Below are 17,135 nucleotides of genomic sequence, written 5' to 3'. Positions count from 1 at the left end.
AACAAAAAACAGGATACTTGATGTTATATATTATAGCTCCAAGTTTCCTCAGTGTCTTTTTTTCCATCAGCTCAGTGTGAAATGGCAGAACACTCACAACTGAACTTCTTAGGTAACAGAAAGTTGAAACCTGAGAGAGCTTTTAAGAAGAAATCTCAAAAGAACCAATGCGTTGCTTAGTCTAAGCTGTAGTCCATGTGACCTCAGTCAGCCAAGGACCTCAAACAATTCTCAATCACTGAAATGCTTGATGGCTTTGGCTAAGCCAAGATGTCCCTGAATATGTGCTCAGACACACAGCCTCCACAAACACTAGGCCCAAATACAAGCCTGAATATGGAAATGCTACAAATATCCCCACTACTTGGAACAAACTGCAGAAATATTTCTCACATCTGAAAAGCAGCAGTGAGCCTTAAATGAAGGTTTTAAACAGCAAGGAGCCTCTAGAAAAAAGAGTTTAACTGCAACAAGTTATCAGAAACAAACAACCCAACAGATGCTTAATAAAAGTGGACAATTTCCAGTTAATACCTCACACACAGTGAAACTAGCTAGAAAAATACACAGTACACAAAGTGCTATAAATAACAAAGAAATAAAGAACAAAATAAACAAAAAACAGGATACTTAATGTTATATATTATAGCTTTGAGTTTCCTCAAGTGTCTTTCCTTCCATCAGCTCAGTGTGAAATGGCAGAACACTCACAACTGAACTTCTTAGGTAACAGAAATCTGAAACCTGAGACAGCTTTTAAGAAAGAAATCTCAAAAGAACCAATGAGGTGCTTAGTCTAAGCTGTAGTCCAGGTGAACTCAGTCAGCCAATGACCTCAAACAATTCTCTCTCACTTAAACGCCTGATGGCTTTGGCTAAACCAAGATGTCCCTGAATATGTGCTCAGACACACAGCCTCCACAAACACTAGGCCCAAATACAAGCCTGAATATGGAAATGCTACAAATATCCCCACTACTTAAAACAAACTGCAGAAATGTTTCCTCACAGCTGAAAATCAGCAGTGAGCCTTTAAATGAAGGTTTTAAACAGCTAAAGGAGCCTCTAGAAAAAAAAGTTTAACTGCAACAAGTTATCAGAAACAAACAACCCAACAGATGCTTAATAAAAGTGGACAATTTCCAGTTAATACCGCACACACAGTGAAACTAGCTAGAAAAATACACAGTACACAAAGGGCTATAAATAACAAAGAAATAAAGAACAAAATAAACAAAAAACAGGATACTTAATGTTATATATTATAGCTCCGAGTTTCCTCTGTGTCTTTCCTTTGATCAGCTCAGTGTGAAATGGCAGAACTCTCACAACTGAACTTCTTAGGTAACAGAAAGCTGAAACCTGAGACAGCTTTTAAGAAAGAAATCTCAAAAGAACCAATGAGGTGCTTAGTCTAAGCTGTAGTCCAGGTGAACTCAGTCAGCCAATGACCTCAAACAATTCTCTTTCACTGAAATGCCTGATGGCTTTGGCTAAACCAAGATGTCCCTGAATATGTGCTCAGACACACAGCCTCCACAAACACTAGGCCCAAATACAAGCCTGAATATGGAAATGCTACAAATATCCCCACTACTTAGAACAAACTGCAGAAATATTTCTCACATCTGAAAAGCAGCAGTGAGCCTTTAAATGAAGGTATTAAACAGCTAAAGGAGCCTCTAGAAAAAAGAGTTTAACTGCAACAAGTTATCAGAAACAAACAACCCAACAGATGCTTAATAAAAGTGGACAATTTCCAGTTAATACCTCTCACACAGTGAAACTAGCTAGAAAAATACACAGTACACAGAGGGCTATAAATAACAAAGAAATAAAGAACAAAATAAACAAAAAACAGGATACTTAATGTTATATATTATAGCTCCGAGTTTCCTCAGTGTCTTTCCTTCGATCAGCTCAGTGTGAAATGGCAGAACACTCACAACTGAACTTCTTAGGTAACAGAAAGCTGAAACCTGAGACAGCTTTTAAGAAAGAAATCTCAAAAGAACCAATGAGGTGCTTAGTCTAAGCTGTAGTACAGGTGAACTCAGTCAGCCAATGACCTCAAACAATTCTCTCTCACTGAAATGCCTGATGGCTTTGGCTAAATCAAGATGTCCCTGAATATGTGCTCAGACACACAGCCTCTACAAACACTAGGCCCAAATACAAGCCTGAATATGGAAATGCTACAAATATCCCCACTACTTAGAACAAACTGCAGAAATGTTTCTCACAGCTGAAAAGCAGCTGTGAGCCTTTAAATGAAAGTTTTAAACAGCTAAAGGAGCCTCTAGAAAAAAGAGTTTAACTGCAAAAAGTTATCAGAAACAAACAACCCAACAGATGCTTAATGAAAGTGGACAATTTCCTGTTAATACCTCACACACAGTGAAACTAGCTAGAAAAATACACAGTACACAAAGTGCTATAAATAACAAAGAAATAAAGAACAAAAACAAAAAACAGGATACTTAATGTTATATATTATAGCTTTGAGTTTCCTCAGTGTCTTTCCTTCGATCAGCTCAGTGTGAAATGGCAAAACACTCACTACTGAACTTCTTAGGTAACAGAAAGTTGAAACCTGAGACAGATTTTAAGAAAGAAATCTCAAAATAACTAATGAGGTGCTTAGTCTAAGCTGTAGTCCAGGTGACCTCAGTCAGCCAATGACCTCAAACAATTCTCTCTCACTGAAATGCCTGATGGCTTTGGCTAAACCAGGATGTCCCTGAATACGTGCTCAGACACACAGCCTCCACAAACACTAGGCCCAAATACAAGCCTGAATATGGAAATGCTACAAATATCCCCACTACTTAGAACAAACTGCAGAAATGTTTCTCACAGCTGAAAAGCAGCAGTGAGCCTTTAAATGTAGGTTTTAAGCAGCTAAAGTAGCCTCTAGAAAAAAGAGTTTAACTGCAACAAGTTATCAGAAACAAACAACCCAACAGACGATTAATAAAAGTGGACAATTTCCAGTTAATACCTCACACACAGTGAAACTAGCTAGAAAAATACACAGTACACAAAGGGCTATAAATAACAAAGAAATAAAGAACAAAATAAACAAAAAACAGGATACTTAATATTATATATTATAGCTCCGAGTTTCCTCAGTGTCTTTCCTTCGATCAGCTCAGTGTGAAATGGCAGAACACTCACAACTGAACTTCTTAGGTAACAGAAAGTTGAAACCTGAGACAGCTTTTAAGAAAGAAATCTCAAAAGAACCAATGAGGTGCTTAGTCTAAGCTGTAGTCCAGGTAACCTCAGTCAGCCAATGACCTCAAACAATTCTCTCTCACTGAAATACTTGATGGCTTTGGCTAAACCAAGATGTCCCTGAATATGTGCTCAGACACACAGCCTCCACAAACACTAGGCCCAAATACAAGCTTGAATATGGAAATGCAACAAATATCCCCACTACTTAGAACAAACTGCACAAGCACGATTCTCATACTATATCCTCTCCAGAGCATAGCACACATAATATATCACAAACCGGTGTCTCACCAGTCAAGCCCCTAAGGCATAAAACAAAAACAAACATGCTAGTCATAGGCAACTCAATTGTGAGATGCACAGATGTCCCTTTCACCAAGTTGGAAAAGGAAAAAAATCACAGTCAGCTGTCTGTCGGGTGCCAGTTTCCACCACTTCACACCTGCACTCAAGTCTCTTAACAGCGGGTACTGTTATGACTCTGTTATAGGTTCATAGGTTCATAGGTTCATACTAGGCTATCTGCCCTAGGGCATTTATAGGCCTAGCCAGAGTGTGTTTGGCTTTCGCCACCCATTTTAAATTAATTTTGCTATGCCCTTTTTTGAGGTTAGTATACTGTGCCTCTGTCTAACAGTGACACAGAAGTGATACCCAGGGTAAACCTACGATCCCCCATCCACTCATCAAGATTCCTTTTGAAGAGAGTCAATGAGGGACTCTGCCTAACCTGGACTGGGATTTTATTCCAAAGTGAAGGGAGCCTCTGGGTTATGAATCTGTCCCTCCAGCATGTCCTATTTATTTCAGTGCTGAGGTTCAAGTCTCTCGAGCGCATAGCTCGATGGGATTTGGATTTTCTGAGGTGCAGCATGTCCATTAATTCCAGGTTGGACATGGCTTTATATGTCAGGCACAGATCGCCTCTGAGCAGGCAGTATGTCACTGAGTAGAGCTGGAGTTTCTTTAACCGGGCAGCATATGGCATCTGTTTGAGCCCTTTGATCCTCTTGGTGAGGTACTTTTGGGGTCTTTCAAGTTGCTGCAGGTGTCTGGTAAGGTACATCCCAAAAGTGGCATTGTACTCAATTATGGGCCTGATGAGGGATGAGTAAAGAGGCACAATGACCTCCCCTGATCTAGATGTGAATCCCTTCATGATTAGGTGGGCTATATAAAATGTTTTTCTAACCACTTTGGCCACGTGGTTGTCGAATGAGAGATTGCTATCAACTTGGGTCCCCAGGTCCCTAATTGCTTCTTCCGTACTTAATGGATTATCACTTATGTGGTAATTTGTGGGCACTTTGTTTTTGCCAAAGGGGATGACTATACACTTTTTGGCATTTAGCTTGAGGCCATGGCTCTGGCACCAGTTGTCTGTTTCTATGAGGCCCTTTTGGAGGATGTTTGTGTCGGCTGGAGAGTCGATTATGGAGCCCAGTTTGCGGTCATCTGCGAACTTGGTCAGCCACAGTCCTTCCATGTTGGCCTGTACCTCTGAGAAATATATACCGAACAAGAGAGGTCCCAGGACTGAGCCTTGTGGGACGCCACTTGTAACTGGTTTGGAGTCTGACATGGCTCCAGCAATTCTAACCATGTGGGTTCTGTCCTTGAGCCAGTTTGCAACCCACCTAGTGACATAGGGGTTTATATTTAAGCTGGTGAGCTTATCTATAATGCCCGAGTGGGGTATTGTATCGAAGGCTTTTGCGTGGTCCAGGTAGGCTGTGTGGACCACCTTCCCCTCGTCAATAGCCTTGGTGACTGTTTCAAAGAAATTGACCAGGTTTAAGGGGCAGGATCTGCCCTTAACAAAGCCGAACTGGGTAGGATCCAGTGTCTGTAGGTCCCAAATATCTTTATTTATAAGGTCCATGATGATCCTTTCCATAGCTTTGCAGACCAGGCTAGTCAGGCTTATGGGGCGATAGTTTCCAGCATCCGTTGAGGCACCACCTTTGTGGAGAAGGACCACCATTGCTGTACGTCACTCTTTGGGTACATATCCTGTAGTAAGGCTGAGATTGAACAGTAGTTTTCTGTTTGTGTTTAGCTCTTCTTGGATTTCATGTAGGACGCAGCCCAGGACACCGTCTAGTCTCATTGATGCTGTGTTTTATGCTTTGGAGAGGGCGGCTCTTACCTGAGCATCTGAGATGTCAGGGGGGCAGCACTCTGCTGGGATAGATATTTGCCCTTTTGGTGGGGAGGGGGGGAGAAGTTTGCGCTGAACCTGTCAGCTAGGATGTTGGCAATGTCTGTGGGTTCGGTGTATTTTTTGTCATTTTGGACTAATTCTGAGCATATCTGGGAATTCCCACCCAGGTTCCTAACATAACTAAAGAAAGCCTTGTGATTATCTTTAGTGTCCTGTGCAATTTTTCTCTCAAAGCTGGCCTTAGACGATTTTTTGAGTGCCCATAGTTTTTTGCTAATACTGATCAGAGATGCCTTCCCTTTTTGGGATTTTGCTCTGTCATGTAGTAGGTTCCTCCTTCTATTGTATAGTTTGTTTATGGCTGGGGTCCACCAGACAGGACGTCTGCCTTTGGAGGACTGGATCTTGGTTTTATTTGGGATTGCATGATCCATGCATTCCTGAAAGTGTTCATAGAATGCGTTTATAAAGGATTCTGCGGTCTGGGCCATATTTTCCAAAGGCCCAGGGGCTTTGAAGGATTCCACCTCAGTTTTGAGGAGTATGAAATTTGCTTTAGAGAAGTTTTTCACTGTGGTTTTCTGGGCAGGGGCTGGGGTCGGGATGTGAATATCCAGTGAGATTAGTTTATGGCCTGATCTTACCAGTGAGGGATACACTTCTGGTCTGGAGCATAGAGTCCCCACGTTGGTGGTGATCAGGTCCAGTATGTTTTCCCCTCTTGTTGTTCCATAGCATTTGAGTTTATAAATTCTAGGAACCTTTGGGCTAGGGTGTTGGAGCTAGAGTAATGCTCCCAGTCTATGTTTGGGTAGTTGAAGTCGCCCAATATAATGGTGTTTGGAGAGACCTTCATATTTTCCAGTGTTCTCAGGAAGGCCGAGTGGAGTTCCTGGGTTTGGGAGGGTGGTCTGTAGCAGGCTATAAACTGGAAGGCAGTTTTACCCACTGTTAGTTGCACATGGATAGTCTCTAATGCTTCGTGCTGTGCCACCAACCTGGAGGTGTGGGTATCTTTGACGAATAATGATACTCCCCCTCCTTTTGTGGTTCGGTCCAAGTTTTGGGGCCGAAAAGCATGGTATGTGGTATAACCTGCTAGTACTGGAGTGCTCTTGGGAGCCTTGAACCAGGTTTTGTTACTGCACAGATATTGATGTTCTCCATGCTAAGGAGAGTTTTGAGTGCATGCATTTTGAGGTTTAGACTTCTGGCATTGAGTAGCATTACTCTTAGTTTCTTATCCCTTTTGATACCTATGGAGGTGGGTTTGTGTTTTGAGCCTTGCCTAAAAAAGGTACTATGGGGGTAGCAAGAGCCTTTGACAATATCCGAAAGCCCAGGGGTGATAGGTGCAAGCCGTCCCTAGCGAAACATTGTGGCTTGTTGAGCATGTCATCCCAGACTGACAGGCATTGGATCCCCTTTGAATGACACCAATACTTAAGCCAATTGTTGAAATTGATTATCTTGTCTTCATATTGTGGCATCATTCTTGGTGAAGGTAAGATGCTACTCAAGGTCAGGGTCATACCGGCTTGGGCTACATGCTCAGAGACCTCCTCTATGTCTCTTTTCATGTAGTCCAGGGAGGTACGTCTCAGGTCATTCACACCAGCATGGACAATGACTGAGTCATATTTGTACTTGCCTTGGAGTGACCTGAGTGCTTGTGTTATGTGGCGGATCCTAGCACCCGACAGGCAGCTCACTGTGACCTTCTCCTTGTTCAGCCTGGTGAGCAGGATGTCAGTGTGCCTGACGATAGAGTCACCTATTACAAGTGTATGAGGTGTGTTGTTTAGCCTTAAGGGCTATGACTGTTTGGCACACTGGCTTTGTGAGCTATGTGTTGCACGTGTTTTGTTTTGGGGTAGCGGTTGCTTGGGTATCTGCTTTGGAGGTCTCTGCTGTTTAGGCAGATTTTTATTTAGAGCCTCAGAGTATGTTTTTGTGTGTTTATGTGTTTGGTTTGCTGTCATGGTAGGTCTATATGAGACTTGAATTGTAGTGAGTGTGGTTTCCTTTTCCTCCTGACTGGTTACGCCAGTACTGAGTTGAGAGAGCTTAGCCTCCAGTTTGGCTATATGGTTGCATCTCTCACATGTTTTGGAATTTGTTGGGAGGAGGAGAGGGTTGTCTGTGTACATGAGGCAGTTGTAACATTGCCTCAATATTCCCAGATTCACCAGCTGGACCGGAGAGGAGATTGACAACTGACCTTTGGACATGCTAGAATAGTACTGGGAATTCCTTTATAATTGAAAAAAAGGGCCACTGGGGAACAAGGTACTCAAGGGGAGTTTGTGAGGGTGTAGTGCTTTTAATTTTTTGCGCTGACCTATATAATTGCTTTAGTGAGCAAGTGCCAGGTAACTTAAATGCAATGTGCTACAGGTAACTTAAATGCAAAAATGACAAACAGTAACTTTCATTCAAGTGAAACAAGGAAATAAGTACAGTAAGCAATGTTGGTGTGAACGACTTTAGATATACCTGACTGGACTATAGGAAGAGAGGCATAACTGAGCTCTCTGATTTATGTGTCTCAGGCAGGTATGTCCCTAGCCTTAGGCAGCATTTTACATTTCACCTAGGATGATACCTCAGTACAAATAAAAAATTATTAACTTCAACAATTGCCTTAGTTTCTGGTGTCATTCAGAGGGGATCCAGTATCTGTAAGCCTGGTATGACATGGTCAACAGACCTCGATGCTTTGCCAGAGATGGTCTTCATCTGTCCCTTCTGAGATTTCAGTTACTGGCTAAGGCTCTTGCCACCCCCATAGTGTCTTTTTAGGCAATGTCACAAGAACAAAATTCCCAAAGTAAAAATACCCTCTAAAAGCAACCTCAAGTTTATGCTGCACTCACTGGAAGTAGTCCTCGCCTTGGAAGATTTTGACATTTGTGCAATCACTGAGACCTTGTTTAAGGATGCAGAGAGCACCCCAACTATACCAGGTTACATTTCCTTCCACACGTTAAGACCACAAACTGAAGGCATGAGACCTAAAGGAGGTAGTGTATCAATATGTATTAAAGATAAATATACCTCTTGATTGGTTAAACAGCATGATTCCCTTGAATTACTTCAGATGCAATTGACTGCAGATAAGACCTCTTTTCAGGTCATTGCCAGCTATAGGATGCTATAGGACCCCCTCATGAATCAGGACATCCACTCAGCCTACTTGGATCTAATTCAGTCAATCAAGATACAACCAAATACTCTGGTTTTGGGCAACTTTAATTACCCATCCATTGACTGGGTAAATGATTTGCATTCTAACTCACTTGCCCAAAAGTTCCTGGACTTTAACTCCAGTGCCCTGGAACAGCTGGCTGACACACCCACGAGGGGCTCAAACATCCTGGATCTGGTGCTCACCAACATAGGTGACTGCTGCACCACCCTTAGTGCGTTTCCATCCCTGGTGAGATCTGACCACAAATCGGTCTCTCTAGAAGTAAGGGACCCCACCCCCCTTAACAACAACTAGACTAAAAAAATTCTCCAAGGCCAATTACAACCTCTTACATGACAGCATAAATAGCTTCATAGCCCCTTCCCCCACTTATGGAACAGACACCTATGCTGAGTTATACATCAATGCTTTATACGAGCACCTGTACAATTGCATTGACTCTGCCATACCTGATAGAATGAAATCAAGATCTTCAATTAAAAACAAATCTGCCTGGTGGACAACTTCCAATAATAGGCTATACAATAGGAGAAAGAAATTGCTTTCTAAGAGTAGGAAGGAACTGTCTCAAACTGGAAACACTCTCTCCTCAATTTAAAAAGGCAAATAAGACTCCTAGTGAAGTCCTCCAGAGGTAACTATGAATCCAAATTAACTTCCCTAACTAAGGATAACTACAAGACATTCTTTAGTCACATCAGTGACCTCAAAGGTAAGACTCAGATTTGCCCTGAACCCGTAGTTAATGGTACTACATATACAGAACTTGTGGATATAGCAAACCTGTTGGTTGACAGGTTGAATGAAAACTTCACTCTCCTGTCCCTGCCACATATACCCAAAAGCATCCATATATCCTGTCCCTCACCTAGTATCTCTGAGGAGCAGGTCTTAAATGCCCTCTCCAAGGCCAAAAACAGCTTCTATGGGACCAGACAACATCCCAGTCTGTCTTCTACATGGGATAAAACAGGAATTAGCATCACCATTGGGCATGCTTTTCAATCACAGCCTAAGCACTGGCTTTGTCACAGTGAAATGGGAAACAGCTACCATCATCCCTTTGGACAAAGAGGTGCATCCATGGACCCTAGGAACTACAGACCCATTAGCCTGACCAGCCTTATCTCCAAGGCCATGGAACAGATCATCATGGACCTTATTAACAAAGATATAGGAAATCTCCAAACACTCAACCCCACCCAGTTTGCTTTTGTCAAAGGAAGAGTCATGCCTGTTAAACTTGGTGGACTTCTTTGAGACAGTCACTCAAGCCTTAGATGAAGGCAAATCTGTGCATACAGCCTACCTAGACTTAGCCAAAGCCTTTGACACAACCCCTGACTCAGCCATCATTGATAAACTCGCCCAGCTGGGTATCAATCCATATATTGTCAGATGGGTTGCAAATTGGCTCACTGATAGAACTCGTATGGTCAAAATAGGGGACTCCTCCTCCAGCAGACCCAAGACCAATGGTGTTCCACGGGGATCAGTTCTGGGACCCCAACTGTTTGGAATCTACTTCTCTAAAGTACAGTCTAAAAGTAAAGGACTGTAGCTGACAAAGTTTGCTGATGACTGCAAACTGGGAGCGATCATTAAAACCCTACCAATGCTAACATCCTACAATAAGGTCTTATGCAGACTAATGACTGGTGCCAAAGTCATGGTCTTAAACTTAATGCAAAAAAATACATTATCCCCCCCCCCCTTCAGCAAGGGTGATGTTCCTGTAAACTACCACATCAATAGCAATACCCTAAGCACACATTCAGTGGTGAGAGATCTGGGCACACAGGTCGACAGCAACCTTAACTTCAATCAGCATATCTCACAGCAGTAAGAAGGGCATTTTATATTGCTCATCACATAAGTAAAGGCATTGCCTCCAGAAAAGAAGAGGTTATAGCCCCCTGTACTCTTCCCTCATCAGGCCAATAATAGAGTACAATGCTCCCGTTGGTCCCCTTTCCTTTCCAAACAGCTGCAGCATGTGGAGAGACCACAAAGGTTTTTTACAAAGAAAATTCAGGGTCTTCAAGGTCTAGCTTATGTGGACAGACTGAAATCATTGTCACTTTACTCTGTGTCATACAGACTGCTCAGAGGTAACCTGTGCCTTGCATATAGAGCAATCTCTAACCCAGCTTTAATGGAAATGCTGCACATTCACACATCAAATGGCATATGGGTCACTCGTTCAAAGGACCTTAACCTGGTATGTGACATCAACAGAAGTTGCTGGAGAGATGGATTTGTCTCACAGAGGTTGCCCCACCTTTGAGTCATGTTAAACAAAGTCCCCTCATTGGCCCAATTAAGCATAACTTGGATGACTGGATGGATAAACAGAAATACACCCCAGGGTTCCACCTGTGTCCCTCTTGGACAATGGCAATGGGTGCTGATTTTGGTGTCTGCTTGAACCAGCCACCCTTAGGAACATGGGTTGAACTTGGCTAGGCTTGTAAAGGCCCTGGGGCTGTTAGCCTAGTAACATCCTATGATCCATCATTACTATTGTATCCCAAATCATATCTGGTACCCACTCCTTAAGTGCCTGCCTTTTCAACAAATAAGTGGGAAAGCACCAATGTTGATCTCTTTTTCCACTGCATTGGATCCTTCCTCTAACCTTGACAGGTACATGATTAGATATTGTAACTGGAAGTATCTCTAATCCCTCAAATAAATGAGTAAGTTCTTGTGTTAGAGGGCATCTATTCTATCTGCATCAATTCTTGTAACAATCAGAATGGTAGGGAAGGCTGCAGAATGTTTTAATATATTTCCTAAAGAATCTACCATCTTTAGTAATGGTTTCCCTCCTTGGATCTCCTGACAGTTCCTCGTTATTAGACCATATTTCAGTTACTCCTATTAACTACTATTCCTTGCTGAAAATGTGTTATTTCTACTAGCATTCTCCTCAGTTCTAAAACTGTATTCCTAGGTGAGACATACATACTCACCAAGACAATTCTCTTTCCAAACCAGTAGCCCTTAACTGCCATAAACCTTCCATTTCGATTTTTTTTACTCCTGTATTACTAAAGAACCACTCTCCCTAGTAATATCATAACCCTGACTATTCCTCTGCCCCTAGTATTCAGCTGAGGAATTTCTCTTTACCAAGCTCACATGTTCAGCCATATCTAAACATGCCTCTTGCAACATTGTTATTGCATGCTACTCCTTTGTACATAAGATAATATTGTTTACTTTTTCTCCTTATTTACATATTCTAGGAAAATAAAGAAAATGCAGCCATGTTCACATATTTCACAATATCTTTGTCATTGCATGACCTTATTGATGCATAATTCTATCAATAATTGCAATCCCATTCAGTGAATGACATTTTGTTACTCCATATAAAATTCATTGGACCATTTTTGTTGAACACGTTACACATCATAATACTTCTTCTAATATTATAACCCCCTCCCAACCCTTCAAACATACACAAAAAACAAATAACTATGCACATCAATTTAAACTCCATTCCCCTTATCAGGGCAGATGCTGCAGTTCGTTTGCCACCAAGACAGACATTAACTAACCTAAATCTTGGGTTTGTTCTACTTTCTTTTATTTATTTTGCATTTGTTTACAGGATAGTCTGACTGGGAAACGTTAACCCCCTTTTTAGTGGAGACCTGGAGAGAAAAGCACCAATACAAAAGACAATACCAACGTGAAATACAGGTGATTATAGCACTGCTAAATATCCAAATATATAAAATGTAAACAATAAGAAGTAAATAATACAAATACTTTAGTACAATAATTTGTTACTAATTTACATACCATTAGCTGCTTTCCATTAAGCAAAAAAAAAATGCTGGTTAAATGTAACTGTAGCAGCATATTTCCCATTTACCTAACTACTTCTGCCATCCAGTCCTTTGTTTTCCATTTAACTGACCATCTTTTATATTATTCAACTCTCTGCTATTATTTCTGCTTTACACATCACAGAGTTGCACATCTTCAAGTAGTTGGCATTGCCTCCTTCCCCACAAGTCAGAACATTTTTCCTTTAACACACACAGCATAATACTTCTACTAATATTATAACCCACCTCCCAGCAAAATAAGCATGAAACAAGTCCCTGACAAACATGTACACATATAAAATCACATTTTATGTAAAATGAAATGAAATAGTCCATTTATTTCAAAGAAATGTGAGGTAACAAAACAATAAAAAATGCCAGACGTGCCTATAGCTGAGCTACAGTTTAACAAGGTGAGTGCATCTGCCCGTAGGTAAGCAGTGGTTTAACAGGTGCAAAATGAGTGCCCGTAGCTGAGCAGTGGTTTCACACACTGAAACTGTGTGACCCTAGCTGAGCTGAGCGTAATATGCGTGCTGACAGCCAAATGAGGCGTAAGCCAGCGCACCCCGTTTGCGAAGAGCTGTGCTCCGCGCTAACAAGCTAACCGGTGGGCAACGTTGAGCAAGCTGTAACAAAAATGCCTTTACACAGACACGCCCCCTAGCCTGTCTAGACAGTCATAAAATATAAAAAGCAGTGGCCAGGTTCGAACCCAGGATACCATGCACCATAGTCAAGGTACTGAACCACTAAGCCACAACAGCTGTACTCAGAGATGCAGTAATAGCAAATATATAGGAATGAATAGAAAGTGGAGCATGACAAAGCAGGTTTTGTGAAGTGGATACAATTCCAAAATGGCCAATCACAGATAAGTGCGGGAAAAACGGCATATATAAGCCCCATAGGCGGGAATACACAGCATAAACAATTGTTGAATTGACTTGCAGCCAGAATGTCAGGTGTAGGTGAGGGTAGTTGCTTTCGAGCACAGAGGTGGGGCATTGAGGAGTCCAGATACATGGTCTGGCTCCTAGTCCACAATCATGAGGCCCAACTCATGCAGGGCCAGGTCCTGTGGGGAGCATATAGGGCTGAGGCGTGGGACCGGTTGGCTCATGATCTCACCAGTGCCACAGGGATTCCAAGGACTGGTGAGCAGGTCCGTCACCACCATGCGGACCTGAAGAGACACAAGCAGGACCAATTGAACCTTTGGATACAGGAGGCCCGGCAAATGCCCAACGCCCCACTACTGAGTAAGTTACATTTAATTATGTATGTAAGAAATTAAATCAGCTGATATTATGGAGCTGTGTATTCCAATATTACTTCATTTATATTACAGCTGCAAGTGTCCGTTCTGCGAACCGCAGAGCCTATGGCGATAGGCTGGTGCGATTGCGCCACCAGGCAGGTCAGTAATCCACTCCCAGTAACTGTAAAGAAATATAAAAGTATGACAGTTAGCAAAAGAGTGCAGTGTAGTCACTAAGTAATAAAATGTGCAAGTAACAGTGTAAAAGTGTTTGCAAGTATTGCTTGATTACAAAAGTGTGTTGCAGTCTGAAATCCAAACAGAAAAATGAAAATGTCTGAAATAAATTCTGAAATGAAGATGCCCCACCTATAATATCATAGTGCACAACCTGCAGCAGGCTGAAAAGTACAGCTGCAGAAGATGAGCAACTCACATGTGTGAAATATATCCCTGTTGAAATACTGAAACATGACAGAAGTGAGACTGCTGGAAAGGATTGTAATAACTACAGGTAAAACATGTCAATAAAGCTTAGAAGTAAGTACCATCCTGAATAGTAAAATGAAAACAAGTGAGAGGGTGTGAGAAAGAGTTATGAATCCACCAATAATGTAGTAATAACCCCTGTATAAAGTATATTGCAGTCAGTACAGAATGAAATGAATGTGACAAGTAGAACCAAACTGTGAAATGTGTCCAAAGTGTTGCTGCAGCTGGAATGTGTATCCCAAAATCTGGATATGTTACTCTCAGTCTGCAATATGCAGAAAGTATGGTTGTCTGAAATATCAAACATCCACAGTTGTCCATAGCTATATAAAGCAAATGTAGCAGGATGATGTAGCTGAACAAAGCCAGATATGAACGTGTATGAATAACAATAAAATGTATATTGATGTAGCAGTAACAGTCCTATCACCAAAGTGAAGTAGTTATCATATAGGAAACTGTAGTTAGAACAGTAGTGTGTATATGTCTGTAGCTATTAGAAATGTACAGCATATGTTTTGGTATTCAAAGGTGTTAATAATATTTTCTTCACCCCACCCTATAACCACATATAATCCATTCCACATGAAAATGGTATGTGCAATCACAATTAACACCCCTGGACATTTGTCCTGATGGGTCATAAATGTTTGCATGTCCATTGATGCATCTGCCCCATTCATACATCCAAACCTGTTGGCCTGTTGCCATCAATCAACCCTGCATGTTGTTGGACTGTGTATTGCTGTTCAAATTATGCATGTGTTATGCTTGCTGTTCAATGGTGTGAATATCTGGGTGTTTGGTTAATGGGAATACTAATGCATGCTGTTACAACTAATTGCGAATGGTATTGTATGTTACTAACCCAAACTGTCATGACATAATGCAAAACATAGAACAACAGGGAAGGCGGGTTCCAGCGGACCCACCTCTCCCACCTCAGCTGGCGAGTGCACCTGGCACTAGTGCCCAGTCTGGACCCTCCTCCAGTGGCCCTGTGCCACCTGCGGGTGGAAGCACTGCAGGGGATGGGGCCCACCCCCCCCTCTGCAAGCGTGGCTGGAGGAGAACCACCACTCACCCTCCGTGGCGTCTGGACTGTGGTGCGTAGGGAGATCCGGGACTCTGTTCTTGAGCCCCTACGCCAGCTTGAGGCACAGGTGGCACAACTTACGGGCATGCCTGTTGCCTGGCCTACACAGCCCCCAGCACAGCCCCGTCCTGGGCAGTGAAGGAACAGTGGCAACTGCCCATGGGTGGGGATATCAGTTCCACTGTTGCCATCTGTGGGCTCATGGGCTCTGGATATCCAAACCTCCGTCTCCATCAATTGTGTAACCCCCCCACACGTGTCATACACCGCCCCTGTATGCGTCTTGTTTGTCTTGTCTGTTGACCTACCCAACCTACCTCCCTAGCTATACTGACTTCCTTCACCTGACATACCACTCTCACCTGAAAAAAAAAAAAAAGGGCACTCTGTACCCGCAAAAAAATTACGCCCCATACATAACTGCCCATTCCGCACATATGTCTACCAGACATGGAAACTATCAATTACAATTGGCTGACAACTAGTATTATTGTTGTCCTTACACCTCTCTCAGGGGTGGAAGGTACCAAATGTCACACCAAATTACAAACATATGCACAGCTTTTGCTAATGAAGAAATGGGCAGCTATGGGCCTTAACCTACATCCCTCCTGCAAAACCCAAGCTTGTTTCCCTACTGTCTTACCCTCTTTGTGATCCCTTTTTCACCACTTTCCTGTCTCCCCATTTTCATTTCTTTCAAAGAAAATAGCGCGGGTGTGTGCAAGAGTAAGCACGTTTAAGCGGTTGTAAGCGGGTGTGCGCATGTGTGCATGGAGCTAAACGCCAGTGCGCATGCGTGAGCTCCGCGCAACCCAGTACTAACCCGGTTACAACTGCTTAAAAGTGCCTTAGTCACTCTGATTAACAGGTCCTGTAGTCAGTTCAAAAGCAAAATAAAATCCCACTGTCAGTCCCGAACCCAGCACCTTGGAAACAGTAGTCTGCATGACTTACCACTAAGCCATGACTCTTATACAAGAACATTGTGATAAAATAAATATATCATGTAATAGTAGGAATTAATGTAAAGGGAATATAGGATGTGTAGTACACAAAGCATGTCATTTAGAATTACTGTCAAAACTAGTGGATTTCCATAATAGTAGTGTGTGAACAGAAACAGCCATGCTAGTTGGTAGCTAGTAGGTAATAATGTCACTGTAGCACCTTGCAAGCCACACACATACTCACAGCAGGATAATCACTGCCCATACCCCACAACCTCTTACAGGAACACATCGGGACCAAGTAATAAAATATGTGGAGCAAAGGCCCAAAACCAGGGACACATTACAAATAATGTTACAACAAACTCAGACAGTTCAGAGAGTAACAGGTTCTGCATTTTGTGGGATGTTTGGAAGGGTATGAAGTCTGTAACTTGAATGTTTGTCACTATATTCTGACTTGAGCCCAGAGTGATTTGCCAGAAAAAGCTGTGCATGAGATATTGATCAAAATATGAGGCAGAAATGTGGACAACCTGCAAATATTTGTACATATGAGAGGTCTGACACCACCATATTTGAATAGTTAAGAGCCTAGACATAGCAACAGTGAATGAGTTACAGGGATGCCCCACAGACTCCATGTGAAATGTACAAACAGTAGGCAGAAAGGTGTAACAACACATGCCATGGTAACTATGGAGTCCTGAAAGTATTCACCACTTGCATGTCAGAATAAGTGTAGTAATACATATGCTCATGCTAACCCACACTCACAACTGCAGTATACCAGACAATTTAATGGGTGTACCCCACTGATATGTACCATTCCATGAGGCAGATAACAGATGAACCTGAAAGTCTCTGGGGCCTGCTCAG

This window comes from Protopterus annectens, chromosome 12.part0 (genome assembly GCF_019279795.1).
Source record: "Protopterus annectens isolate FY-2018-M chromosome 12.part0, PAN1.0, whole genome shotgun sequence".
In the NCBI taxonomy this organism is placed as follows: domain Eukaryota; kingdom Metazoa; phylum Chordata; order Ceratodontiformes; family Protopteridae; genus Protopterus; species Protopterus annectens.
Note: the sequence above shows the minus strand (reverse complement) of the source record.